The 15,195-nt window shown below is 48.7% G+C and overlaps 1 long non-coding RNA gene across 1 annotated transcript; it reads left to right on the top strand.

Moving 5' to 3' along the window:
* Positions 1-305: 305 nt before the first annotated feature.
* On the top strand, positions 306-14,628 carry LOC130680468 (uncharacterized). Its single transcript, XR_008993503.1, has 4 exons — positions 306-365; positions 3,001-3,078; positions 13,081-13,198; positions 14,237-14,628. It is a non-coding gene; the product is annotated as an uncharacterized LOC130680468 (long non-coding RNA).
* The last annotated feature ends 567 nt before the right edge of the window (positions 14,629-15,195 follow it).

The following is a 15,195-nucleotide window of genomic DNA, read 5'->3' as shown; positions in this document are numbered from 1 at the left end:
GGACGTGGCTCCGGGCCCCGTGGCCTCCCCGCTCTGCTCCGTGCGAGTCAGCGCGAGGTCCCGGGAGGCGGCTGGCAGTCCCGGAGGCGGCCGGGGCCGGGGGCGCAGTGGTGGTGCTGGAGGCGGCCGGCTCGGGCTGTCCCTGCAGGGGCAGCCCACGGATCTGGCTGTCAGATCCGGTGTAGGGGGGAAGGGAAAGAGGGGAGTCATGCTCCTGTTTTTTTCTTTTTTTTCTTTTTAACTTGAGCAACAGGGACAGCTGGAGTGGCTTTTGGCTGGGGCGGAGGACACGGAGGAAGGAGCAGGAGCCTGGGAGTCCGGGACACGCCGTGTGGACACCCTCGTGGACATCTCAGTGGTAAGAGGTAAGAGCTGGAGGGAACGGGGGACTTGCGGGTCTCAAGTCCTCGCCCAGGGTCGTAGGGCTGGTCAGCGAGCAGGGGTCGCACCCTCCGCACTGGAGCCTCCCCCTTCTCGGGGCTCCTGGGCGCCTCTCCATTCACAAGGGGGAAGCAGGTGTGCTGTTCAGGGACGTGGAAATCAGGGGCCGGAGGAAGCGGGGACCAGTAACCCAGGTGACGCTCTCCCCGGGGGGTGAGAGCCGGCCACCGCCGCGTCTCCCTCCCCAGAAGTCCGTCCCGCGTGGACTGGGAGGTGGGCGATGACACGGGGTGCCGCAGCCTCTGCCGCGGGAGCCAGGGAGAGCCGCCGGTGTTTATTTGGGTGGGAGCTGCTATTTAAAATCAGGCTTTGTTTCTGAAAATGAGACAGCTGGGGCTACATTTGGTGGATAAAGACATTTTGTTGAACTTTCAAAATGGGGTATTATTTTCCATTTACACTTATTTCACGGAGAATTGTAAGAAAATGAGATTGTAGACGTGTCTGTGCTACGCAGTGATGAGTGATGGATCTTTGAAGGTAAAAATATCTCTAGGATATTCTTTTTCTCTTCTTTTCTTTTTTTTCCCCCCATCTCCTCTCTCTGTCCTCTGGGCCTCAGGTTGGATGGGTTTAGGTTTTGTTTTGTTTTGTTTTTTAATATCGAAATAGAGAGTGTCTCTAGTGGGAGTATAGACTGTTCTCTGCTCAATGTTTGTCTTAATAAAGGTTAAAAGAAATGAAATAATATTAAAAAGGCTCTCAGGAGGCAAGAGCACCAGATGCTCCCAGCTCCCTGGATTGCTGGGGAAGGAGTTAGGACCGGAGGTCTGGGGAGCCCCCAGGGCCCCCTGAGCAGCTGATCCCTCCAGGACACCCACCCCGAGGCTGGAAATCTCAGGGAACAAAGGACCAAGGGGCCCAGGGGCCTGCAGAGGAGGAGGACAGAGGAAAGGAGAGGAAGTCAGATTCCAGGAAGGTGCTGCTTCTCTCTCTCTCCACGTTCAAGGGCCTCTCCTCCTCCAGGGACTGGCGCCGCGAAGGGGACGCAGCCCAGAGGACTCCGGTTCGGCATCTCTCACCCTTGCTGCTCTCTGCCTCCTCTTAATTGCTTTGGAAGGAAACCAAGAAAAGAGAAACTAGAAGAAAAACATTCAGCTTGATTTTCTTGGTTAAGAACCTAGATCACGAAATCCATCGGTGTTTATTGAATAAATAAGTGAATGAATCATTAGCCCATCAGCCACTATATCAAAGAACTAATACTTGAATCAGAGAATGAATTAGGGAATCAGTGAATCTGGCACAGACTCAGATTTCTTAACCTCCGGCTCCCAAACACAAACCTCCTCATCTTTGTCCTTCGACAAGGTTGATATCCTCAAAAAACAAATACACATGGAGTTGATCACCACCAAAGGCCGGTATCCAGCTACATCCTCATAAAAATATGGGAAAGACCCCCACCGTCTGTGCAGAAGCACAAGGTAGCAGAACAAGGTTTCTAAAGGAAGGGAAGGAGATAGAGCCCGACATCCTGAGTTCAAACCAGACACGGCACACTTGGACCCTAACCTAGCCACAGGGCAGGGTCACATTTCAGAGTGCTGGGACTTCTGGAGGTCGGTCCACCGTGCTTCCCCCTCAGCATGATTCAGGCACAACCGCCTTCCAACCCCCCCCCCCCCACGTACCGACACGCTAGGTCGTGCTCATGTTCAGGGTGAGCTTCTCCGGAAGGGGCTGTGTCTGCTTCCTCTTGGCATCTCCCAGCACGATGGTGGGAACATGGTGGCCTCTTAAATTCAACATAGTCACGTCCAGAGTTCTAGGTTTTCTCCCGAAGACCATGCTTCATCAGGCTACAGCACATGTCAGTTGATGGTTATTCGTAAATAGCAAGTTTGTTGTTTAAAACCAAATCGCCTGGAGTCATCCTTGGCGTCCCCCTAGGACATAATTCTTAAGTTCCACAGGCACCGGTGAACCAGTCTAAAAGAAGGAGCAACTTGCCAGTGAATGCTTCCTGACAACCTGAGGTGGCTGAGGGCTTGGATATATAAGGTTCCAGTAAGAGACAGGGTCCTGTGCTTTGATCTGTGGGCAGTACGATCATAAGGAGAAAGAAAGGAAGAAACGTTTGCCTCTGAGAGCATAATTTATATTCGATAAATCGAGACAGGCCTCCTGGGGGTCAGATATGGAGTAGGAAGCCAGAAGAAATTCTCCAGCCTGGGAAGAAAGCAGAAAATGAGCCAGAGATCCCAAACAGCCCAGAGATCATTTTCTTGGGCTTTGTGAGGCAGAGGACACGGTGAGCTGCTTCAAGACTCTCTCTGTCTAATGGAAAGAGAAAGAGACCAAGGGGGAGAACAAGACGGGAGGGAGGCAACAGGCTCTGTGTGAGTGACGTTTAGGGGGCCCCAAAACCTTTTCCTTTCCTGACAGCAGGCCACATGGGGGCAGAGAAGCTGGGCCTGAAGACGAGAGAACCCCGCAGTGTCTGGGAAGGAAGAGACTGGGTGACCCCGGCCCAGCCCCCTAACCCTGCGGATGGGGAGACTCAAGCTCAGAGAGGGGAGAGCGAATCGCTCTCGCTGAAATCATCTTTTTTTCTAGAGTGCTCTGGAAGTTCCTCCCCACCGACACCATCCTCACCCAGAGGCTGACAGTCCAGGAAAGGTCACCACTTCTCAGGTAGAGCTTTCCTTTCCTTCTGCCTTTCCAAGGAGTCCCAGATTCTGAAAACACAGTCTCCAGCCCTGACAAGTTTGGCCACTGGAGGGGTGAGGAGGGATAAGGAGGGATGAGGTGAGGGGCTGGTCCTCCCCACCTAGGAAGTAAGGACAGCCAGCCTGGTGCAGGGGGCCACACCTGGCCCCCTGAGGAGCACCTGGGGAGCCTGTCAAAGATGCTGATGACCCTGCTCACCCTGGAAACTTTGGTTCCACACATCTGGGCAGGAATCTCTACTTCTTTCTCACCAGCACCTTAGGTGATTCTGTTCCCTAGATTTGGGAGCACTGTCCTGGAGGAAACACTCCCAACCCCGAAACCTCTCTCGAGTTTGCATGTGTGGGCTGGTTTCTTATGTCCATCCACACAGCGGGAAGGAACCCCCACCCCCTGCTTCTGACCTCCACAGTGAGAACAAACAAGATGGATGGATCTTTAAAGATGCTGGGCTCCTCTAAGATGCTCTGCCTACCTGGGGTCCTACCCATCGGGGGTCCTGCCTACCTGAGGTCCTGTCTATCCAGGGTATTATCTATCTGGGGTACTACTGATTCAGATTCTAATTATTATTAGTTATAGCATTCATTCAGTCCTTGGGGGAACACTGATGGAACAGCGCTGTGCGTGCCCCAGAGTGGTTCTCCACCCCACCATCTGCCTTTCGCCAGCCCACCCAGAACAGGTACCTGAGCAGCTGACCCCCACTCTGGACTAGCCCTTGGTTTAAGACCATGGGGGAAGTAATTACAGATGATTGAGGCTGCAGCATTTAAATGGAGAAACACTGCCCCCCGGGGGGTAATTAACCACCTCCTTCACCCACCCCACCTCTTATTGGCCCCCCAGCCAGTATTTGGTTCAGACCAAATGGGCCTTTATATCCACATGCACAGGCAGACTTCCAGTTCCCCCAAAACCTCACAGCAGTTGACATGCTTTAATTACCACCCAGCTCTTCCCGGAACATGTGCCCTCCCAGCAGCAGAAGCCCCCACCCGTGGCCTGACCGTCTCCCTTCCCCAAGTCTACCGTGGAACATTCTAAAAAAGATAAAGAGCAGCTCTCCCCTGTCGGTAAATGTCAACCATCTAGGTTTCCTGCACCAGCCCTGGGTTTTGCGTGCCCCGCGCTATTCCAAGCTGATAACACGGATGACCCATCTGGTGGCGGCCTGCCTTCCCTCCCAGCGAGGGCAGGGGATTAGAGCTGTTTCAACGCTGGGAGACGCAGAGCTTGTAAAGAGCCTTGTGCTCTGAGCGGGGGACAGTTATGTAAGTCCACCCAGCTCCACAGGACAGCAGGCTCCAAGTGGCATCTAATTACAGGGAGGCTGATGGTCACAGCTGCAGACACTGTCCCCGGCCCCAGGCCTCGGCCTGCCGATGTCCCGCCAGCCGTTGCACTAACACGGAAATCAAGCGCGGTGTCATGGCCGTTTAGGGAGTTAGGAACAGGAGGCGCCGGGGAGCTGCCCCCTGGCCCCTTGCCCACCTTATTAACAAGGCTCAAACAAGGACCTGCACTGGGAGAGGGAAACAGCCGAGGAAAGAGGCTTTCTCTGCAGGTAGAGATAGGAGGACAGGAAGGAGACGCAGGGGGCCTGTGTCCCACATCACCTTGGTGAGAAAGAAATTGGCTTGATAAATGAGGAAAAATCATCAACCTCTCATGAAACTCTTAAAAGAACATTTTTTAGGTTGTAAAGTTTCTCCAGGGGTTGACTTTCCACTCTGGCCCCACACCACCACACGCACAGGGCACAGGGCAGGGCGAGGGACGGGCAAGGGGCCCAATCAGCATTCTCGGACACCCGCCTCTTTTCATTTGTAACCTGCTTGAGGCCTTCAGGCAAGAGAGTCCCTGCAAGGCTTCAACCTGCCAAGTTCTCTAACTGTGAATTGGGAAACCCTGGCCTTGGCCACCACCCAGCCCTGAGACTAGGGCTATTTGCTAAACAAAGAGCACAGGCCCAGGGCTGGAGGGTGGACACAGCCTGCCACCTCACCCCACACACCCTGATTACCTCTCCTTGGTCACCCTGACCTTTATTTCTGACCATTGTCCTGACCAAATGACTGACAGGCTCCACCCAGAAAATGCAGTCAGGCAGATCTGGGTAACACAGCAAAGAGAATGAACACTGTGGACCCACCACCACCTCTTCTCCACCCCACTCCACACACACTTTCCTCACTGCCAGCCCAGGTGAGGCTGGGGTTGGGACGGTCCCCAGAACCCCTAAACAGCCAGCCCCAACCTTCCACGCAGTGCCCTGCTTTCCTATTTCTTTGCCAACAGCTGTAGCAGAGGTGAACTGGGACATGGGAAACACCAGCTCCCTTTTGATAGGGGGAAAAAATTAAAAAGCCCGTTTTTCTGTCCTGTCAGGTCTATTTAAGTATTTAATGAGGTGAGATAGTACCAATAAATTTAACATGGCACAATAACTCTGATGGTGTGGGCCACAGACTAACAAGCTTCCATCCCAGGGACAGAGAGTGATCGAGCCTTCGCCAGATCTTATCGGGTTTGATTGCTTTGTTCAGATATTAAAAAGGTTGAGCAAGGACTTTCGAGCGCTGCCACAGATCTGTGTGCAGCCTGGCGGCCAAGATAGATTGAAGTCAGGCTGCGGAATGCAAGGCTGTTTATTTTAATTGACAATTGAGAGGAGTGGAATAGGTAGAGGGTGGGTGGGAGCCACGGCGGGGGCGGGGGGTGGCCTGTGATTAGGTGGCTGGATTGTGTGTGTATTTTCTCCTTCTCTTCAAAGCCCTAGCAAAGCTCCAAATCTGAGGGTCTGTCCAACTTAGTGTCTGCTCCTGAGGCTTTGAAGAGTCTCCTCCCCACTTGTCTTGGGCAAGGAGACAGGACAATGACCTGTGTGTCACCAGGGCTATCTGTCCTTGCCTTCCATGGGGTGACGCCCGCTGCAGACACGTCCCAGCCACTTGGGTCCAGCCCGGGCCGCTGCTCCCATTTGCACAGTCTGTGCTCTCCCCCTCCCACAGATTTATGGGGCTGCCACTAAAGCTCTTTGAGGTCAGAGACCACATGCTCCTCTTTTAATCCCCCCACAGCAGGCTGCAAAGATCAGAACATCTGAAGTGTGATACGCACACTTGGGGGGGTAAGTGCAACAATTTTACACTCGGGATACGAGTGGACATTTTTAAGTTAATGTTCAGGTTTTTATATTAATATATATTGTGTGTATTATTAAAAATACAACTAATAGGTCAGACATCATTTCACACATACTGCTCGGGATGCAGCAAAGGCAGACAGCTGTAAGTTCTACACGTGAGTCGAGTTTCAGGAAATTATTAAGTGAATAATGGTACAGAGAGTGTCAAGATGAGTAAAGTTTGGGATGAACTGTATTAGCTCCTTGGTTACTTTGCTGCTGTTTTGGTTGATAGGTTTTTCTCCCCCAACATTTTGTTGTTAAAAATTTTCCAACATAGCAGAAAAGCTGAAAGAATTGTACAGTCAACATTCTTATACCCACCACTTAGATTCTACAGTAAACATCTTGCTGGATTTGTTTATCACGTACCTGCCCATCTAGCCACCTCCCAGATCCTCCATCCATCTATCTTAAGTTTTTGGGTGCATTTCAAAGTACACGGCAGCCATCAGCTCACTTCACCCTTAGACACCTCAGCAACCTCAGCATGCGTAGCATTAGAGTTCAATATTTGTTTATTGGTCTTTTTTTCCTGGAAGTAAAATTTGCATACCTACTTAAGGAATGCACAAACCTTAAGTGTATCATTCAATGAGGTTTGTTAAATGCATACAGCTGTGTAACTCCAAACCCACGAAAGTACAGAACATGACCTCACCCCAGAGCTTCCTCATGTGCCTCCCAACTAAGCCCCACTCCCATCCTACAGGCACGGCCACTGTGATTTTTTTCACTGCATATTAGTTTTGCTTGTTCTAGAAGCTCGTATAAATGGAATAATACACTATGTATGCTGGTGTACACCTTCTTTCACAACGTATGCAACACGTTTTTGAGGTTCATCCATGGTGATGCACATATTAAGAGCTGGTTTCTTTTTACTGCCGAGGGATTTCCCTCTGTACGTATCCCAGTCCCTGCTGATGGCCACCTGGGCTGCCTCCAGGCGAAGGGCTATAATCAGTAAAGAGCGGCTGTGAACTTTCTTCTACAAGTCCCTGTGTAGATACATGTTTCTATTTCCCTTGGATAAATAACTAGAAGTTGCATTGCTGATTATAAGATAAGTGTACATTCTTCAGTTTTAGAAAAAAGCTACCAGATCTTTTTTCAAAGCAGCTGTATGCCGCCACCAACAGAGTATGAGAATGACAGCTGCCTCCCAGCTTTGCCAATAGTGGACGTTTCCAGTCTTTCTAGTTTTAGACATTCAAATGGACGCACAGTGGTATCTCATTCTGAGCATTTTTTCATGAGCTTATTGGCCGTTTGTAAACTTCCCTTGGTGAAGTATCTGTTCACGTCTTTTGTCCGTGTTTTTGATTATGTTCTCTGTCTTTTCGTTATCCAGCTGTAGCAATTCTTTATATACCCTGCAGACATTCTTTGTCAGATATGTTTTGCAAATACAGTTGACCCTTGAACAACATACGTTTGAACTATGTGGGTCCACTTATATGCATATTTTTTTCAGTAATTGTATTGGGAAATTTTTTGGAGATCTGTGACAATTTGAAAGAATTTTTTTCTTTTCTCTAGCTTACTTTATGGTAAGAATATGGCAATTCAATTATAACATATAACATACAAAATATATGGTAATTGACTCTGTTCTAAGGCTTCTTGGTCAATAGTAGGTTACTAGTTTGGGAGGAGTTAAAAGTTATACTCCGATTTTTTTACTGTGCAGGGGGATTGGAACCCCTAACCCTTCATTATTCAAGTGTCAAACTGTATTTCCTCTCATTATGTGACTTTTTTTTGTTTGTCTTTTTTGGTGAGCAAAAGTCTTATATGTTTTAAAAATCTAATTTATTATTAATTTTTTGAAATTGTATGTCTATTGCTGTCAGTGTCCTAAGGTATCTTTACCTACTCCCAAGTCACAAAGATTTCCTAGGTTTTCTTGCAGAAGCCTTATAGTTTTAGCTTTTACATTCAGGTAAAATTAATTTTTGTATACAGCAAGAAGCAGGTTTCAAGGCACATTTTTGTCCTATGAATAACCAGCTTCACTAAAACCTGTTGACAGACTTTGCCTGTTAGAGGCTTTTGCACTTAAGTCAAAAATCAAGTGATGATGTATTTGTAGGTCTGTTTCTGGACTCTCTGTTCTGCTCCACTGATGGAATGATTTGTAAGAACAAGTTCTTAGAATGTTTGAGCTTGAAGGAAACTTAGAAATTCCTTAATCGGTTGGTTTGTACAGACCCCTTCACAAATCTGATGAGTATTTTGGACCACCTCCAAAGAAATTTCACAGAGATGTAGATGCTTGCATATAATTTAAAGGGGGCCATAGACCCTTGAAGCCTATAGCTCAACCCTCATATTTTACAGAAGAGAAAAGGTAAGCGCAGAAAAGTAATGTGATTCGTGACAGGCTACAGAGTTCAGCTAATGACAGAGCCCAGGCCAGAACCCAGCGTCTATTGCTCTGCCACACTGCCCCCCTCAAAAATGAGTAAGTCACAGTCTCTATTATTCAGGAGCCTACATTTTAGTGAGGAGGTCAGGCATATTCACACCTAACCGTAATAGGAAACAGAATAATGTAAGTAGCAAGCCAGAACTGTGTGCTGCAGGATCATGGAGATTCTGGGTCATCAGGGAAGGCTCCATGGAAAGTAGGCATGTGAGCTGGACCAAAGGGAGGTGGAGAAAGGATGCTTCTGCCCAGAGCATCCAGGATGAACAAAAGCTCTGGAGTAGAAAAGACTAAGTTCCTCGAAGCTAAAATCTGAGTCTGTGTCAGTGCAAAGCAATAGATTTTGGCATATCAATAAAAGCACTTTGGCGGCCATAATAATACATCCCCACTGATGGAAGAAGAGCAAAAGGCTGGGAAACGTCCTAAACTTTGGTAATTTTACACCTTGTCGCTGAAACTACCATGATTATGAGCTGAAAACTCTCTGTTTCTGAGTGTATTGTGAAAGGCAAGCTGAACCACCCTAAGGATTGGGGGAAGGAAGAAATTGAGCAGGAAGAATGCATAAGTCGGTGTCAGCACATCCCCAATGGAAACCTGTCTCTAAAATTTACTAATTGCGTGATCTCACATGAGTCGTGAAACCTTTCTACCTCTCATTTCCTCATTTGTAAAACAGAACTAATCGTAATGCTGACCTCATGGGTTGTTGTGATGTCAAAGAACTAAAATATGTGAAAACACGTGCCCCTGGGCAGAGAAGTGTGGAAAGGGGGAAATCATCATTATTGTGAAGAACTACCTTGGGCCTCAGCTCTAGGAAGCCACACTGCAGGCGCTGGGCAATGACTCAGGGAGGAGGCTGGTGCCGATGGGAACAAGGGCGCCCAAACCTCCAGCCAATCCCTGAACGATGCCTGCCCTCCCCAGAGGCAAAGCACTGGATAGAAACTCCAACGTCACCTACACTGACAGGCTCCATCTTTGATGTTTCCCATTCAAAGCTGCCCTTGAAGTTAATTTAACTTTACCTCTACTGTGTCTTTGAAGGGTCTAAGGAGAGGAGAGGAGGAAAAACACACATCACTGTTACTTCCCCAGACCGTATATGGTCTATCAGTCAGGAGAGGCTAGGTTACGCTGCAGTAACAACCTCTAAGTCTTACTGAGATGTGACAACAGGGGGCGTACTTTTGCAGATACTACAATAGAATACAGAACAGAGCTGGGGACTTTCGTCTATGGCTCCTTGCTCTAGGACTAGACTAAGAGGGCAGCCACCATTCCAAATATCAGCACTGGGATAAAAAAGTAAAGGCAGTTTTGGAAGATGCTGCATCAATAATAAAATGTTCTGGCCTGGAAGTGGCACTTGTGACCTCTGCTCACAACTGATTGTCACATGGTCACATGTTCAGACCCAACCTGCAGGAGGCCAAGAAATGCAACTCTACCACATGTTTAGAAGGCAGAGAACTGGAAGTAGATCCATCACTCGTGATTCCTTGGACTCTTTCTTGGACCCATCATGCTGTTTCATGCTCGATGGCTTCTTATATTCTGTTTCTTCTGTTTGGACTACCATTATCTCTTCCTAGAAAACGTCTATTCATTTCATTTCTTAAGACTCATTCAAGTGTCTTCCCATCTCAAAGCCACTCCGGAACCCATTATCACACTGCATTGCCGTGTTGAATTTATCTGTATATTTCCCTACCAGACTGAGAACTCTTTTAGGGAACAAAATGAATGTGTGTAGGCTGAATGAATGAATGAATTCTGATACTCTTTGCTAGATGGCCTGATGTGACTTCCCACTCCCTTCTCATAAAAGTAGAAAAACAAGTTTTGCTACACCATTTCCCAATGTCGTCACCATAATAGTTGACCTTTAGCAAGCACCAACTTCTATCATCAGCAACAATGGAGTGCTATTTATACCATCCAACTCAAACCCCATGACATTCTAAGGGCCCTGTGTTGGAGATGATCATGGTAAAGTTTAGAGATGTTTGGTGACCTGCCCAAGGTCACATAGATACTGAGAGAACCAGGCCTGGACCCCACGTTCACCAGAGACTAAAATCTACGCTTTTAACCGCTCACTGTGTGGCCTCTGCACATTTCAGAGCTAGGCCACTGAGCCAGGCCCGTCCCTCCACTGCTCAGATGGTTCCATTCTCTAAGCACACTGCAGACAACAAAGGAAAGGGCATCCCTCTGCCCAGTCCCTCATCAAAACGTGTGCGAAGATTAGAGAACCAGAACGAAATAGATGCTCCCCTCATCCCAGCTCCACCTGCTCTGGAGCCCTGAGCAAACCCATCATGGGAACTGAGTTGCTCTGACCACGACAAAGAGAGGGCTGGTCTGCAGAGCTCACTGAACTGGGATTCTTTAGCCTGAACAAAGGAAACCAAGAGTGACTTAATAGGTGTTGGTTGATGACCATATGTTCACTATATCCACCGAGGATAAAACAGACAGCCCTGAAAATTCAGCTTGGGGGAATTCCAGTTAGGCAGCAGGAAGACAGTCTTAGCAGTGAGGAGTATTAAATATCTTTGACCAATGAAGGATGATGAAGTCTTTCTTTGAGTCCAGGGTCCCTACTCAGTCTTGCATTTGTTGATATACTTATGCACTTACTCCTCCTTTCCACAGTCATTTACTAGCCAGGCACTGTGCTAGGTACTAGAAATACAAACCTGAGTAAAAATAATTCTCCACCCTTGAGACTCTCCCCTTGGAATCTTTTTCCAGATGTAAAATTTCTTTGAAAGATATACGACAACTCATAACACTTTAATGCAGATACATTTTTCCATCTCCCAGGGAGGCCCTGGTTACTAGGCTTGGTATATGTTGCAGAGACGGTAGGAGCTGAAAAGAAGAGGGACATTTTTACGTGGCTCCATGAAGGAGTCCCCTGGCCTCCTATTGCTGCTGTAACAAACCACCACCAGTCTAGCGACTTAAAACAACACACATTTGTGCTCTTCCACTGCTGGCAGCCAGAAGTCTGAAATCAGCATCACTTGGCTGAAGTCACGATGTCAGCTGGGCTATTTCCTTCTGCAAGTTCCACAGGGAGAGCCTTGCACGTGACATTTGCAGACTCCAGTGGCCGCCCATCTTCCTTGGCTCGTGGCCCCTTTTTCCAACCTCAAAGCTCGTCGTTCCAGCCCCTTCCTTCTGTCATCATGTCTGCCGCCTCTGATTCTCACTCCTCCCGTTCCCCATTCACAAGGAGTGTTGTGACTACATCAGGCCCCTCAAGATCCTCCAAGATCATCTCTCCACCTTGAGATCCTTAATTTAATTACACCTACAAAGTCCCTTTTGTCATCTAAGGTGATATTTCCAGGTTCCACGAGTTAGGACATGGACATATTCGGGGGGCCATTATCCAGCCTCCTACAAGGACAGACACACTGTTACAGCAACTCTTCTTAGTCGGCAATTGCAGCCCGGATACTCCCGCCATTCTACATCGTCGAGGTCCTTGAGGACTGACTACAGGAGGGCGTTCTGGCCCACAGCACATGACGAACTGGTGGCGGCACAGGCCCTGGATTTCCCCCGTGGCCAGCCCCGTGGAGGAATTCAGGTACTGTGCTGGCTGCAGGCAAGAGAATGGACAAAACAAACCCTTCATACCCTTTCTAATTCTATAATGACGGCTAACACTTACTAAGCGTTTATTATGTGCCAAGGACAATGCTGAGCCCTTTATATGTATTATTGTTTAAAGCTATTTCTCAAAGTAATCCAGGTCCATAGTTTAAAAAAGCAAATAGTACTAAAAGACTCAAACATTCTCACCCAGGCAAAAATAGCCATCCCCTGATCTGCCCCTAATCAGCTCCTCAGTCCCACAGAGGTCACCTCTCAGCTCTCACTACTTGCTAGTGCTATTTACCTACAATTTTTAAATAACATTTAAAATGCTATTTGCTGGGTTTTCACTTTCAGGCAGTTTCTACTAAATTCCTTTTATTGTAGTTGAGGATTTCGCTCTTGAATACACTGTCCCCTTCTTCTTCTCTCTCCCCTGTCCTTTCAGTGTAATGATATCACAACTCAGGGTTAAATTAATAGTCTGTATTTGTCCTTTTATGACTGCACAGTATTGCTCACCACTGGGCCAGGTAGCTTATCATAATCTTGTGTCACCTCCCGTGTATTGTTTTTCCTAGAGTTTATAATTACCTTACTCTTTTTATTTGCTATTTTATGAGACCTAAGTTTTCCTTTCTTCCCACCAAATATTCCAACTGATCGATCGCCTGACAATCATTTTCAAACCATTTATAACTGTCAATTCCTTCCCTCCCCGCAGTCCCCCGGCCTCCCACTCCAATCTGGACTTCTCCCCTTACAGCTGGGTGTAGGGCTGTTGTTCCACGACTTCACTTTTGCCGTTTTTCTGCACTGGGTACCCAAAGGCCTCACAGCAGGTAAGTGTCAGACCTCAGATTTGAGCCGAGGTTTGTCTACATCAAACCCCAGCCCCTTCGCTACCCTGCAATACAGCCTCTGTGAGTCACGCACTCTGAAGGGTCGGCCTGAAGCGTGAGCAGGGGTGACGGCTCCATGGAAGCGCCCTGTTGGAGGCGGCCTTGCTTTTGAACTCTAGAGCTTGCGCACAATTTCCAAACAGATGACAGTCCTCAAAGTGCGGCAATTTGCTCTTCACACCTGGAGGAAACAGCAGGCAAACAGGGATTTTTTTTTTTGTAACCTCGCAGACATTTCCCCGTGCGTTTGTTGCCACTTTGGGAATCCGTCTTTCCTACTGGAAGCCTCTGTTCAGAAGCAACATCTGGTGGCTGTGGGCTTTTTTTTTCCTGATTTGCTTATTTTCTTTATCTTTCCCATGAAGTCTGGGAGGACTCCCGGTGGGCACACAGCCTGCTGGCCAAAGGGGCAAGGTAGCTTCTATGGGAACCACACAGCCTCCCCCCACCCCCCCACTCCCCGTACACTCACACACACACACACTCACACACACACACACACACACACACACACACACACACACTCACACACACACACACACTCACACACACACACACACACTCACACACAAACACACTCACACACACACACACACACTCACACACACACACTCACACACACACACACACACTCACACACACACACTCACACTCACACTTACACACACACACACTCACACACACACACTCACACACACACACACTCACACACACACACACACACACTCACACACACACACACTCACACTTACACACACACACACACACACACGCACTCCCTGAGCATCGGACCCAACCCTGTTGAAGATGAGACAAGGGCTTGGTCAGTATCAAAAGATATGGGTGTTATCAGCCTGTTTTGCCGGGGAGCAAAGCGTGCGTGAGGGGCACAGGGGCAGGGAGGAAGAGGGGCGCTCTGCCGGGATCTGCGGCTGCTCCCAGTATTCCCGACTGCCGTCTTGCACGTTCCCCTCTCAGGGCTCCCGACTTCCCCACAAACACAGACACATACTGTGGAGAAAGCCAGACTCCCGTCGGATTCCACCGCCCACCTGCAGGACACCACAGAGTCCCCGAGGGGCAGACATCTTTTCCGAAGCAGTCCTGCCACATACATGGCTCTCGGACCTACCCCCTCTCACCTTTTCTCCATTTTTGTCTCCCTCCATTTTTCCTCCCTCCCCCTTCTTTTCCTCTGGTGCTCCTTCCTTTAAAATAGAAAAACAAACAAAAGCAGCCACCCTCTTGTTTATCTGGATGTGCTTCGTGTGCGCAGCTCAGGGACCTCCCCAGAATGGTTTATTAGGGCTTTTCTGTTCAGCTCCACTGCTGTACAGCAGAGGTAATACAATCATGTCTCGGCTCCGTGTGGTCTCGGAGGCTGACAAGCAGAACAACCTCTGCTTTGTTTGTGTTTTACTTATGGTATTAGGTGCACCACGTGGGGCTGCGGCGCTGGGCCCCTCCCGCAGGACAGATCAGAGAAGGTGCCAGGCTCCGAGTCGGCTCTCCCCACCCACTTCCACTGACACACACACACACTCCACCGCTCAGGGCGCGGCGCAGACGGAAAGGACTGCTCGGGCCCAGAGCACACAGCGGCCCACAGGGAAGGCAGTGCTGGGGGTGGGGGAGAAGAGGGAAGGGAAGGGGTACGCACTGAGGCTTCTCCCGTGTACTAGGCACATATGTAATCCTCGCACAACTCTTTAGAATGTATATTGTTGCCCCATTTTCTCGCAGAGAAAACTGAGGGCAATGAACTACTTGGTCTTTTCCCTATTAAATGGTTGACCTGGAACTGAATCCTTGTCCATTTGATTCCCCAAATCCATTCACAGTCTGCTAGGATGTCTCTGTAACAAGAGGGGGCGGAGGGGGGAAGCATTCCTAACAGCTGTTCTTAGCCAAGAGCCAAGGCACTACAGGCAGTGCCA

Source organism: Manis pentadactyla, chromosome 13 (genome assembly GCF_030020395.1).
Source record: "Manis pentadactyla isolate mManPen7 chromosome 13, mManPen7.hap1, whole genome shotgun sequence".
Taxonomy (NCBI): Eukaryota; Metazoa; Chordata; class Mammalia; order Pholidota; family Manidae; genus Manis; species Manis pentadactyla.
This window is presented reverse-complemented; position numbering and strand designations above follow the sequence as displayed.